Here is a 14,355-nt window from a genome sequence, read left to right as displayed (position 1 = left end):
TCAATGCGTTTCGAGAGGAAACCGTGCAAGACAGAGCTCCATTCTTAGACAATGAAATAGGAAAGCTAGTGGAAAGTTGGGATGTGACTTTAGGCTGACGGATGATCTAACTAAGATAGTTTACCGACGACAAAGCGGTGACAACATGGTGTATTACGCCAAGAGACCAATGGAAATGACTGAAGTTAACCCATTGAGCCGAAAGCTGTATATGTACACTTGCGGATTAGAGACTTGCAAACCATATTTTGCATTCTTTGACTGCAATGGTGGTCAGTACGAAGGATTGGATGCACAGAAAGTGAGAGCATTGACATACAACGGAATTCCTGTAGAATTCGCAACGAGAGTGGACTCACCAAGTAGGAACGACATGTTCAATGAATTTGCGAGAACATCGAGTGCAAGTCTTCGAAGACCTCTTGCACCAGAATTTCCGAGTACAAGTGCCATGTCAGGTCAAGCTAGTTCTAGACCTGGAGCGACTTTTCATACATCGTATCCACCACCACCGTGGGTATCGCCAGCTAGAAGTGCTTCAATGCATGTGAATCCACCAGTAAGTGCATTTAGGGATGGCAATGCGACTATGAGAGAGTCAGGAATGCCATACGACCACAGGCTAGGACGAGAAACTCCGACGATGGGTTCACGGAATCCTTTTGCGAATCGATTTGCAGAACACTCCAGGAGAGTAAGACCAAGCCATTTCCAGAAAGGAGTGAAAGCTTACAACGGATCAGGTGATCCCCATGATCACTTGGCAAGAGTCAGGCAGTTTGCTAGAGCCGAACACGTTCAGGACTTACACACGTTGATAGAGGGATTTGGATTAACCCTAGAAGGAAAGGCTGTTCAGTGGTTTCAAACTCTGAACTTGGAAAGCTTTTACAGCCTAGAAGAGCTTGAGAGGGAATTCATTACGGAATTCTCCAAGACGGGAATGAAGCACGATGAGCTATCAAGCTTGTACGGGTTCAAACAAGAGAAGGGAGAGTCGATGAGGGATTGTGCGGCTAGGTTAAAGAAATATCTGGCTAGATGTCCACAAAACGAGAGACCGACACAACCTAGACTCCTATCCATCTTCTTAGAAGGTTTGTTAGACAAGGCAATGTATAAGACTCTGTACATGAAACATCACGTTGATCTCGATCAGTGCATCCATGATGCGATTGATTACGACGACAACTACAATGATGTCAAGAGTATACATAGTGCCAAAGAAGAGGATCACAAGTCAGTGCGAAGTCAAGTCGAGGAAATAACTAAAGAAGTGGTTGAGAAAATGCGGCAGATGTTTGTGACGCAACCACCACGAGTTCATGAACAGTATTGGAGACCGGATAGACCATATGTCTGTGGAGTGTGTGGAGGCAATCACCCCACTGCTCAATGTTTACCCAAGCCGAAGATGGTGCGACCAGATGGCAAACCGCCATTGTGGTGTGACTTTGATAAGAAATGGGGAAACCATGAGACAGAAGAGTGTTACAATAGAATACGACACATGAGGGAGCAAGCTATGAAGCAAGCAGGTGTAGCAGTAGGGGATATGGCTAAGCCAATACTGGAAGGGCAACCATTACCTCCGGGTGCCGCTGCAGCTGTGCGCTTGTACAATCCTGAGGAAGAGGATCAATACGCGAAAGCCTTAGTGCCAGTAACACCTTATGTAGAAACGGAAAAGTTTTGGAAAACGGATCCAGCGGAAACATGGAGAACTCCACCAATAGGGTATAATGAAGGTCAATACAATATGGACTTGAATACGCTCATGTTCATAGCAGGACAAGGGAGGCCGGCTCAGCAGCCTAACGCTTATGCAAAAAGAGCGCCGAACGCACCTTTGGGACCATGCTATAATTGTGGCGGAGATCATTTGATCAGAGATTGTCCTGATCCAAAACTGCCAAGAGCGATAGACGGAAACACTGTGCCTATGCTGGTGCGATAGTGCTTGGAATGTGGTATCAAGCATTTGGTTGCAGATTGTCCACAAAATCCGGAATTTAAGAAGAAAACAACATTGAACTCGGTCACGGTAGAAATCTCGACAAGCAGTGGAGAAGAAAACACTGACGCTGTGCCAGTAGATGTGTTAACCCGTGCCCAAGCCAAAGAAAAAGGGGAAGATCCAACCGAAGCAGCTATCCTGACTAGCGAAACAGAGAAACTGGCTAGACGTAACTACTGGAGAGCTAGAAGGCAAAGAAGAACTGAAGCAAGGAAGAAACAAAAGGAAGCTGAAACCATGAAAAGCGAGGTTCGTGAGGAAGAGAAAGAGAGAGCATACGAAGTAGGGTCAGTCCTAGCAGATAAGATGGCTGAGCCATTAAAGGCCATGATGGATGCATATCAAGCAAGGCTGAAACCAAACGAGACCCTAGAAGAAAGATACAGGAGTTACCCGGATCCCATGTTGGAAACGAAACGACTGGAGGTGTTCCAGAAAATGATAGAGGTACTTCAAGCTGCACTAGAGAGACAGGCAATTCCGACTATGTCAGAGTCCGCGAAGCCTGTAGAAACAAAAGATGACAAAAACGCAGAGACGAAGGAAGTAGGTGAAACCAAAACAACGAAGAACTCTAGGAGGAAACACAAAGCGAAAAAGAATCTGGACAAAACAACCACTGAGGCTTTGGTCGAAGATACTTCTGCGGAAAAGCCAGTGACCAAAGACCTGAAAACGAAAGAAAAGAGGACACCAATGATGGTACCAGATAGTGTATCGCCAGAGGAATCAGAGAATTGGATGCAGACCTTATGGAATGAGATTAGAGACGAGAAATGCAAGGAAATTCCACAAGAGGATGCACCAATCATAGAAGTGGATCTGGACAAACCATGTGTTGAGCATGGAGAAACTCCTAGATTAGACTCAGGTGAATCGGGACATGAAAAGGGAAGCAAGGCTAATTCTGTAAGGACTTTTTCTTCTTTCGTGGGAGACTATGAGGTCAAATCGGACATTTGCAAAGTTCCCACTCAATATAAGAAATCACCTAAAGTATTGGAGACCGACAATCTTCAAGCATTGTTGTCAACGAAAGTGAAAGTAACGCTACCCTTGGCGGATGTCTTGAAGATCAGACCAGAACTGTGGAAAGAGGTGCTCATAGGTTTGGAGAAACTGGGTATGAAAGTGCCTGATCAGACTCCGGACATGGATACCAAGTCAGAGAAAAGGAAAGGATCAAAGTGTGAGCCTGTTCCAATCAACAAAGTAGGTGACTACTGTGAAGGAGAGGACGGGAATACTACTTTACCTGTAACCTATGAAGAGCACATGAGTCTAGCAATACTGGACAGTGGTGCAGGAATTGCTATAGCTACCAAGCAAGTATGGGAAGCCTGGGGCAAACCAGCCATCAGGAAAACTAGGTTGAAATTACAGTTGGCAGACGACTATGTCGAACAACCTTTAGGGTTGCTAGAGAAAGTCATTGTTTCTTCATGCAACATTGAGTATGAACACACCTTTGCAGTGGTGGACTTCGGGAAGAAACCCAACTATGAAATCATCCTAGGACGCCCATTCATGCGGCAGTTGAAAATGATTCAAGATTGGGGCTATAACTACTTGTATCTTAGACAGCCTAATGCTACCACGAGGATTGATCTTAGGGATCATTCGTTTAGAGACGTTGTCAACACTCCAGTGCGAGACTTTGTGTCAACCACAGTTGACGAAATAACGCCATCTTGGTTAATTCAAGACAAGCCAGTATGGTTTTGCGATCCAAGAGACGACGACATTGCAGAAGAAAAGAGCGAAAAGAGTTCTGACGGCTACATTGCAGAGCCATTTCCAGAACATCAATTTGAGCCTTACGGGTGGTAGGACATCCTTGCCACATTGGATGTGTGTGTGGACAAGATCCATGCAACGAGACATTGCGACGAAGAGGGATACGACATAAGATCTATTAATATGGTGAGTGTCATCCTGGAAGAACTTTCAGGAAGCGATCTAGAGAGGAATAGATCTTTACAGGGAATTCATTCAGATAACTCACGGAGTAGAGATGAGAGTATAGAAATGGAGGGACCAGGCACAGACATGTCCAAAATAACTCAAGTTGTCTTTGACGGCAAGAGATATGTCACGGACATCAAATAGCTGAGAGCTAGAAATGAGATCTCATCCTTCGAAATGGAATCTAAGACCAGGGAAGAAGGGTTCGAGTCAGGGATTAGTCTAGAGGTTGAACAAGCGGAATGTTACGACGCATCTGACGACTCTTTCCTTGACGACGATAGAATTAGTGCTGTTGCGAATCCTAGACTGCGGAGAAGAGATGGTATGGAAATTTCGTTTAAATGGGATAATGAAGCAGCTCTAAATAACCAGAACAAGACTAAAAGACGCAGAAATGTTCTAGAGCGAAAGCGCAAAGACAAAAGAGTCAAGAAGCGAACACAAAAACCTGTAAAAGTCAAAGAAAAACAAGGGGAACAATGGGAAGACTCCGGTCCTATTCCGGATCTGGCTAACTCAAAAGCATACTTGGCTTTGGTCAATGCAGAAGATTGCATCAAGGATCGTGTAACTGGATTATATTCGATGCAGCTGCAAACAACCCTGGCAAGTAGGATGTCGAGGAAACAGGAAAAAGCAAAGAACAAAATGAAAGAGATGACAAAGAAGCAAAAACAGAAACAAAATAAAACCGCCGAGAAACTCGAGGAGGCTAGTCTTCACGAGTGGAGCACAGAATCAGAGTCTAGTGATGAGGAAACAGAGAAAAGAAAGATGGATGTAATTAGTATGCCCTCTCATTACAAAAAATATACGGTGGAAGAGAGAAAAATCATGGCTGGGGCTCCAGAGAGAAGAGGACAAGAAGGGGTGTCTTACGATGGTCCTGAAGTCGCCAAGAAGATAGACATTGCAGAACCAGGAGAAGAGTCAAGACCAATGTATATTGCGAATGATTTGACTCCTGAAGAAGAAGATGACCTGATCAAGTTATTGAAAGAGTTTAGAGATGTGTTTGCATGGTCGATCAAGGATCTGAAAGGCGTGGATGCACTTGTCTGTCAGCATACCATCCCTATGAGAGAAGACGCAAAACAGAGCAAACAACGTCCATACTTATATAATGATAACTTTGCAGCCAAAATTAAGGAGGAGATTGATAAACTAAAAGATGCAGGTTTTATCTATGAGATCGAGCATACGGAATGGGTCTCACCAATCGTGGTGGTGCCTAAGAAGAACGGTAAATTGCGGGTTTGCGTAAATCTCAAAAAGGTGAACGCTGCAACTATTAGAGATCACTATCTTCTACCGATCACGGATCCTTGGAGAGAGTAGCAAGAAAGAAAGCGTATAGCTTTCTGGATGGATTTTCGGGATACAACCAATTGTCCATTCATCCCTTGGATCAACATAAGACAACATTTGCTACAGAATGGGGGACATTTGCATATAGGGTTATGCCATTTGGTCTAACCAATGCACCTGCAACCTTCCAGAGACTAATGTGTCACATCTTCAAAGAATTTCTCCGAGACTTCTTGGAGGTGTACGTAGATGAATTGTGCGTTAATTCCAAAGAGAGAAGGGATCATCTACAACAATTGCGACAAGTGTTTGAGAAGTGTCGAATTTACAGGCTATGTCTTAACCCCGAAAAGTGTGTCTTCATGGTTAGACAGGGCAAGATATTGGGACATATCGTCTCGGAAAATGGCATTTCTATAGACGAAGAGAAAATAGCGGCTATCGGAAACATGCCAAAGCCTCAGAAAGAAAAAGATGTCCAGTCTTTTATGGGACACTGTGGCTACTATCGCAGATTCATATTTCAGTTCGCCATAATTGCCAGACCTCTTTATGCCTTGATAGTAGAATTCAACTGGACGCCAGAGTGTGATGAAGCTTTTGAAAAGCTTAAGTCGTCTTTGATAACAACACCCATTTTGAGAGCACCAGATTGGAGAAAGATCTTCCATGTTCATGTAGATGCTTCAAACTTCGCTATTGGATGTGTCTTAACACAACCAGGAGAGCATAACATGGATTTTCCTATCTCATACGCTAGTCGACAACTTATAAGTGCAGAACGCAACTATACGACTACGGAACGCGAAGGACTAGCAATGGTATATGCGGTTAAGAAATTCAGACACTATCTGTTGGCCAATAAGTTTGTTTTTTATACTGACCACCAAGCATTGTTATATCTGGTGAACAAACCTTGCCAAACAGGACGAATAGTGTGATGGTTTCTTATACTGCTAGAATTTGACTTTACGATAGTGGTAAAGAAGGGTGTGACTCATCAGAGAGCTGACCACCTTTCTAGATTGACCAATAAAGAACCAGCTATAGAAATTAAGGATGATCTACCAGATGCATATCTGTTTAATATTGACATGGTACCAAGTTGGAGCAAAGATATTGTGCCATTGTTGACGTTGGGCAAGCTCCAATTAACTTCGTCAATTGACGCAAATTTGGCTCAAGTAGAGAAATCCAGAAACTTTAGTATGCTGGCATGTTGTTTGTACAAGCAAGGGCAAGACCAAATATTGCGTCTTTGCATAGACCCTAGTAGCCCAGAACCATATCTTGAGATAGCTCACGTGGCAATTGGCAACATTCATCTCTCTCCAGAGCAGACATTGCGAATGTTGGAAAGAATGGGTGTCTATTGGCCCACAATGAGACAGGATACGTATAAAAGAGTGCGAGAGTGTACATGCGGGTTAGGGAAGCAACCGATCGAGACAAATGCCATTACCCTATTCCAAATCAACACTCTTGCACCTAATTGGGCTAAAACCATAGTGGAGTACTTGCAAAACAAAACGTTTCCAGAGCACATGAGTAAAGTTAGGCAAATATATCTGCAGAAACAAGCGAATGATTTTGCTATCATTGCCAACCAACTTTACCATCGTGGAAAAGATGGAACCCTAAGAATTTGTGTTCTAGAAAGCGAGTATGTTTCCGTGTTGGAGCACGCTCATTTAGGAGTCCCAGGTGGACATTTCTCAGCGGATGTAACGGCAAAAGCGATCATGAGAGCAGGCCTTTGGTGGCCGACATTATTTGAAGATGCAACGATGTATGTAAAAAGTTGTGACGAGTGTCAGAGAGCCAAGGTTCCTGTCCGCAGGGATGAGATGCCTCTCAGACCAATGATGGGAGCAAGAGCGTTTGCTAAGTGGGGAATAGACTTTGTAGGTCCTATTCATCCTGCAGCAATGCGTACACATGCAGAGTACATCATTGTCGCAACAGATTATGTTACCAAATGGGTAGAAGCCAAAGCAACGGTGAAGAATGATGCATACACCACCGCGAAGTTTTTGTATGAAAATGTCTTCACAAGATACGGGTTGCCGATAGAGATAGTCAGTGATAGGGGTACACACTTTTTAAATGAAGTCATTGAGAACTTGCTTAGCGAGTTCATGGTGATACATAAGAAGTCAGCTCCCTATCATCCCCAAGCGAATGGTCAAGCAGAAAGCACAAACAAAATTCTGTGTACAGTGCTCAAGAAGATTGTCAGTGACACGAAGACAGATTGGAAATGAAACTGCCATCTGTTCTGTGGGCTTACAGGGTTGCTTATAAAACGGCAATTGGTATGACTCCCTTCAACATGGTTTTTGGGTTGGATGCCATACTGCCAATGGAGTTCCTAATGCCACCCTACGTGTCGCAAAAGAACTAGAATGGACAGGACATGAGTTGTCAGAATGAATAGAAGAGCTAGAAAAGCTTAATGAGACTAGACTGAAAGCAGTCGCAGGAATGTACGCTTTGAAGCGAAGACAGAAGCAATTTCACGATGATCATATCATCACAAGGCGGTTCAAGCTAGGTGATCTGGTGTTAGTATACACTCTGAAGGAGTTTGCCAAGAAGTTCACCAAGCGCGGACGAGGTCCTTACGTGATTAGTCAATTGTCTTCAGGAGGTGCAGTCAGGCTTTCAACTCTAGATGGAGAGCAGATGCCGAATTGGATTAGTGGATGTCGTATAAAGAAGTATCATATGCCGCCGACCAACGAGCAACTAGCTAAGTTGCACAAAGCAAAGTGGAGACAGGAGAAGAAGCGTCTTACAATTGAGTTAGCTCAAGAGGAGGCAAAAATTCGGGCTCAAAAACGCAAACAAGCAATTCCACTCAAGGAAGGTGTAGGAAAGCGTTACAAGATAGAGTTCATAGATGATTCGCTAGTAGATGCACCTCTGCCTTTCATTGAGGTCACAGTAAATAATCAATTGCAAACACATGCATTCATAGATACAGGAGCATATGGTAATACCATTTCACATGAACTGTATGGGTGTTTGAATGACATGTCTGTATGTCCTACGGTGTTACAATTTCAGGATTATTTAGGACATAGGTCCACTGCATTAGGTGCTTGCGATTTGATGATAAATGTTGGTGACCTAACCTGTGGGGACGAGTTCTTTGTCACCCAAGCTAAGTTGCAGGACGTGCCTATCATTTTGGGAAGGACATGGCAAGCGAAATACGACTGTTACTTCAATTGGGGGAAAAGGTCAGTACACTGCAAGGTAGATGGACAACACAAGTGGGTGGATCTGGTGACTCCAACTCAATTCTATGGTCCACAAGTGCTGCCATTACCAGAAGCACAGGCAAAAGAGGCATCGGATTCAGCACAAGACTCCACAAAGGAAAAAAAAACTACACCAGCAACAGGGACTAACAAGCAAAGCACAACTCACACTGATAAACAAGAAAAAGAACTACCAGAAAGAGTCGAGGCAAAAGGGAAGTGGATATGGGTAAAGAAGTCCAGCAAAAAAAATGTCAAATCCACGACTCACACGACTCCCAATCAAGCAAAGATTGAGAAAGAAAAGCAGACAATCAAGAAGCCAAGCACAGCCGCGGGAAAAGAGCAATGGATTTGGAAAAGAAAAGATGACAAATCAAAATCCACGACTCACACGGCTATGCAGAAACAAGCAAAGACAAATGCCAAGAATACCAAACCCAAAGAGCAAGCAAAGTCTAGAAACACACAAACTCATAGTGGTACACAGGTTTGGATCAGAAAGGATGAAGTGCAAAGCTTGACGAAGCAGGAAACAACAAAAAGCTGACACGAAGAACACACGAAGAATACCCAAAGGGGAAACACCAGATGAAGTGGGTTCCCAAGAGTCTAATTCATCCGGCTTATAATGGTATGAGTTGGGTTCCCAAAACGCTAATGTCGCAAAAGCCATCAAAAACAACACACAACAGTTCTCAAGGAGTAAAGCGAGACATGCAGATACTAAAGAAACCCAAGATGCATAGCATGATATGGGTGAAGAAAGTGAGTTCTGTTCTCATACGAAACACAGCAAGGGTAGACCTGGCGATTCCAAGCAAAAAGCCGATTTGGTATCAAGCTATGGAATTGCAGCGTAAGCTATTCGGATGGAGCTCAATGTTACTGCCAACAAAGTCATGGTTACAAATGGTTCGTCACCAACAAGGATATGTGAAGTTGCCATCCCAACCCTGGCAAGAGAGAGTTTGGAAGAAGCAAGGATATCAACGTATCCCTATGACACCATGATCTTCAAGGTCATTCTGGTGACAAAGCACCAAAGACATCGCCTACATTGTACATAATCAATTAGAATAGGATGGGATAGAGCTTCGCCATCGACAGCCCATGGAAACATCGTCCATGACCTATTCTTGCACAGCATATGGTTTAACATGCATGATCTGTGTACGCATACATAGGGTCACTCAAGACCTTGCATAGACACGAGCTTCGTACCCGACACACTCCTACAACAACCACGTTGTCGCACGTAGTGCTTCGATTAAGTGGGGGGGAGTCACGAGTGCTGGACAGGTCAACCGTGAGGAGGATTGTTTTTCAATTTTTAAAATCTAATGTCTCGAGCACACATTGGGCTTCGTGTGATGTCGCGCGGCGTGTGTGTATGGTTGTTTTCTTGAAAATTTTTGCCTTTTTGAGCCAAAACAAGCCCAAAATGCACTTTCCAGGCACTAATTAGGAGAATTCAGAGCTCAAATGGAGTCCAAAAGGTGTTATCATGAAAAAAGTTGAGCAACTGTGCTAAAGTGTGTTGATGAGCTTTATTCGTGTTTTTTGTGGTCAATTTTGGCATTTTTCTATAATTTTCCTTATTTTTCTTCAATTTCTTTTGAAAAATCCATAAAATTTGCTGGAAGCTTCAAATCAGAAATGAACTTCAAACGCCGAAGGTACAAGTGAAGAGGTTTCTAAGGAGTGGTCAAATGACAGAATCGGAAAAGAACGCCCGAATGGCCACTTAACGGCAAGAGCTTGAAGATGTCAAAGACTAGAGAAGAGCGTCGTCAAGCAAAGCATGTGATGTATACAGTCAATTTTGCATGTCACGGAATATGCTACACAATGGTATGCTCAGAATCAAGTGTCAAGGTAAGTCACGGAAACCTGTGGGTATATAGGCCATTTGGGGACCTCATTTGGTCATTGCACTAGTGAGAGACTAGAGAGAGAGCTTTTCTGTGCGCGCAGTCATCGGCCTAGTAGAGCTCGAGCACATCACCCTTTGCAGCGAGAGTGCACAGGAGTGCTCACCCTACATTACAGAGCGCACTCACTCACCCATGCAGCTCAGATCCACACACAGACGGCTAGCACTACACTATGGCGTCGGGATCCCACCGCCCCGGTACACGCGGTGCAAGTCATGTTCCGCAGCAGGGAACAATGGAGGCGGGATCCACTCAAGTGCCGGCAACACAAGTCAAAGGTATAGTGCCACAGTTTGAAGTGATCGCACAACAGGCTGTGATCAAATGTTTCATCAGTTGCGAGAGCTTGGAAGCTGCGAAGACATTCGTGCTGAAGACAAAGTATCAGACTCCAGCAGGCGACAACCTGACAATCATGTCAGTGCCGCAGTCTTTCCGGAATTTACAGAGAGTTTCCGAAGTGTAGAAAGTGATGCAAATGATTGGATTAGAGAATTGGAATTTGCAAGATGTTGTGGCGGTCGACGCACGAAGGTGCTACGAGCTTATGACATCCCTCAAGGAAGACGGCACCGCATCAGTCACCTCAAACAAAGGGAAGCTTCTCCAAATCCAAATCACATCCGACGTGATTAGAGAAGCCCTAGAAATCAAGACTGGAAGATTCAACATAGCTAAGCTGCGGACAACTCAGAGCATGAAGAGTTCCACATTTCTGCAGACTGATGGGCAGAAAACTTTTTATGATATACTTAACGATCAGATAATCTTGCCCATGCAGATTTTACATCAGATGTTCAGCATCATCAAACCACAGAAATATACACATCCAAAAGTGGGACTCACCTATTGGCTAACTATAGCAATGAGCCATCCACAACCACTGAGATCCAATCTGCCGAAGAAGATCTTAATGGATATCAAGAGAGCGGCAAAGACACAAACAATGCAGAAGAAGGGTTATTTGGGAGCTGGGCAAATGCTTACACGAGTAGTCTACCAAGCTCTTTGCATGAAGGAAGACTTGAAACTGCAGGCCTCAGATAACGCAACCCTAATTCACATGGCGAGGCGTTTGCGCAAGAATCTCGTGTCAGGCCAAGCAGAGGAAGAAGAGTTTGAGGATGAAGAAGCCACTGCAGGCCTCAGATAACGCAACCCTAATTCACATGGCGAGGCGTTTGCGCAAGAATCTCCTGTCAGGCCAAGCAGAGGAAGAAGAGTTTGAGGATGAAGAAGCCACTGCCATAGCCACAACTTCAGTCCACAAACCAATAGAAAGGGAAGAAGAAGAAGCTACAGTACAACCTGAGCGCCGCACAAAGAGGAGACACGATCCAAGACAAGAGCAACAAAGGGTAATAGAGGAGATAACTCGTCAAACCGAACCTCAACCCAAGAGGCAAAGTCAAGTTGCTCCCCACAGACAAAAGCATGAAGAGAAACTACAGCATTTGACTCGCATGAGTAGATTGGGACGAAGATTAGATGAAGAACAAGTGAGAAGAAGACATGATGAAGAGGGAGCTCCACAAGAAGAAACAACTGCTGCTGTAGAAGAGGAAACCGTGCAGTACTCTGAGACGGTACAACATATGGAAGTGGAACTAGAAGAAGAACTTCGAGCAGCTTATGAAGAGCGCCAAGTACCACGAGCATCCACAGAGGAGCCAGAAAGTCCGCTAGAGGACATTTCTACAAAGGAGGATTGGACATCCATGATAAATCTGGAAGCAGGCAACACTCCACCTCCTTCACCAGGACAAGATTTGGTTCCTTCACAACCATCTTCTCCATTAATAGCTCAACCTGCAGAAGTTAGCGAGCCAAGCCCGGCTCCTGTCGAGCAAAGTCATCCAAGACCAGAAATCGCAGAAGAGGCGCAAGAAGAAGGAAGGAGAGAAGCAGACTTGCCAATGCTCGCCAGAGATGAACAAATAGAAGATTGGAGAAACCGCATGATTCGAGAAATCAATGAGATGGTAGCATTGTTGCAGAGTCAAAGCCAATTAAAAAGAGAGGAGGAGGAAAGAAAACGAAGTGTCCAAGACGAAATTGCCAAAGCCAGAGCAGACGCAAAGAAGTCGGTGGAAGAAAACCAAGCACTGAAGCGACAGATCCATATCCTCCAGACTCAAGTAAAGGAAGCAAAGAAAGTGGCCGAGGACAGAAATGCAGAAACTGAAAACCAAATGGCCATTATAAGAAAGGTGCATCAGGTGGCTATGGAAAAGCAAAGGTGGATGCAGGCTCAGCTTGATGAGCTTCTCATGCAGCCGTTATTGGCTCCTCAACCATCCGCGCAGCCAACTCAGAGTATCGAAGGTCAAGAGATGCTCAGGGAGCTGGAAGCACTCAAGAAAGAAGTGGCGGAACTCAAGGAACAGAGAGAACTAATGACAGCCACGACAGCTCAAGCATCAAGAACTAATTTTGAAGAGATGCCAGAAATGGAACAGACTGAAGCAATGGACACAGAGGAACCTACACAAATCGAAGAGCAGATGGCCGAAGAACCCAGTGGGGAAATGGTTGCGGAAACCGAAGACAACGAACTGTTCTGCACTATGCAGCAGGAGGTAGAAGAAGAGCAAGAGCCTACTATCAAGGCATACAAGAAGTGGGAGTATGAGGTAGTATCAGTTGCGGTGAAGTAGTATAAAAACGCACAACAGTTCATTGACAGTATGATACAACCGTCCCTACCTTATCCTCTCCTTCGGCTCATCAATGCCATGCAGATAAAAGAATTGTTGCCTTCTTGCACTATGGTAGAGACAGGAGGATATGAACCTCTCACATCATCTGAAATGTCAGGCACTGCTCCTCTCAGGAATCAGCCGAATTGGCGGCTAACATGGTTCGCCCAGCACATGGGGTCTACCATAGAATACAACAGGGAACCCAGGGCTCAAAGGATTAATCCAACTTATTGCCCAGTCGCGAGATGAAGGGTGTGGACAATGTTTCAACAAACAAAGGTCAGACATCCGAATTGGCTAAATTACCCAGAACTGCCATGACCCTCAGGATTCACTACGAATGCATACTTTGTCAGAGCCTGGAGGAGAACACAGGACAAATTCAGGGGCATTCCAGATCTTGCATGTGTCATGCTTACAAAGGCAGCTGATCTTTTTATCAAGATCTTCCAGACCTTCAAAGACCTACCTAACGACACAACATGGGAACTTTTCTTAGAAGGCAACAAGGGATTGACATATGATTTGACAAAGCAGCCAACTCATCACCAAATGATGGGACTATTTGCCAGGTGCCAGTTCCTACCTAGCTCTTACATGATGACATTTGAAGAGCTATTTCACACAGGATTCTTCGAGGTGGACACACACTTGTTCAAGCTAGTCATCCAGAACTTGGCTTTGAGGTATGTAGCATTCAAAGATGCACAGAATGCAAATCCAGTGCATGAGCGGATCAGAGAAGCAGAAAACAAAGAGAGACAAGAAGAAATACGAAGATCTATAGCAGCCCAACGACATTCCCAAAGCACCTAAAGAAAAAGCATGTCCGAGGACGGACAATGGATTAAGTGGGGGGGAGTGTTGTCGTCACATCACGACAAGGCGGAAAAGCATTTTTTATTTTCTGCAGTTAGCTTGTTTAGCAGACAGACTTGTATGTAATTTGGGGTCAGCAAGGACCAAATGTAATGATTTGGGACATATACCTCCAGCTTGTAACATATGTACACAGTAAGACATGTGAGACCCATAGAGGGGTTGAATTTTGGAAGGAGGGACGAGTTTTTTTGGGGGGACTATGAAGTGAAGAGAGCAGAAGAGGTAAAAGCCTCTTGGCAGGCATATCTTTATGGGTCCATATCTCTCTTTGTGCT

At 44.4% G+C, this 14,355-nt stretch overlaps 1 pseudogene; it reads left to right on the top strand.

Annotated features, from left to right (window-relative positions):
- Positions 1-11,959: 11,959 nt before the first annotated feature.
- On the top strand, positions 11,960-13,447 carry LOC147421649 (uncharacterized; annotated as a pseudogene).
- Positions 13,448-14,355: the final 908 nt, after the last annotated feature.

This window comes from Adiantum capillus-veneris, chromosome 27 (assembly GCF_014529385.1).
Source record: "Adiantum capillus-veneris isolate H3 chromosome 27, ASM1452938v2, whole genome shotgun sequence".
In the NCBI taxonomy this organism is placed as follows: Eukaryota; Viridiplantae; Streptophyta; class Polypodiopsida; order Polypodiales; family Pteridaceae; genus Adiantum; species Adiantum capillus-veneris.
This window is presented reverse-complemented; position numbering and strand designations above follow the sequence as displayed.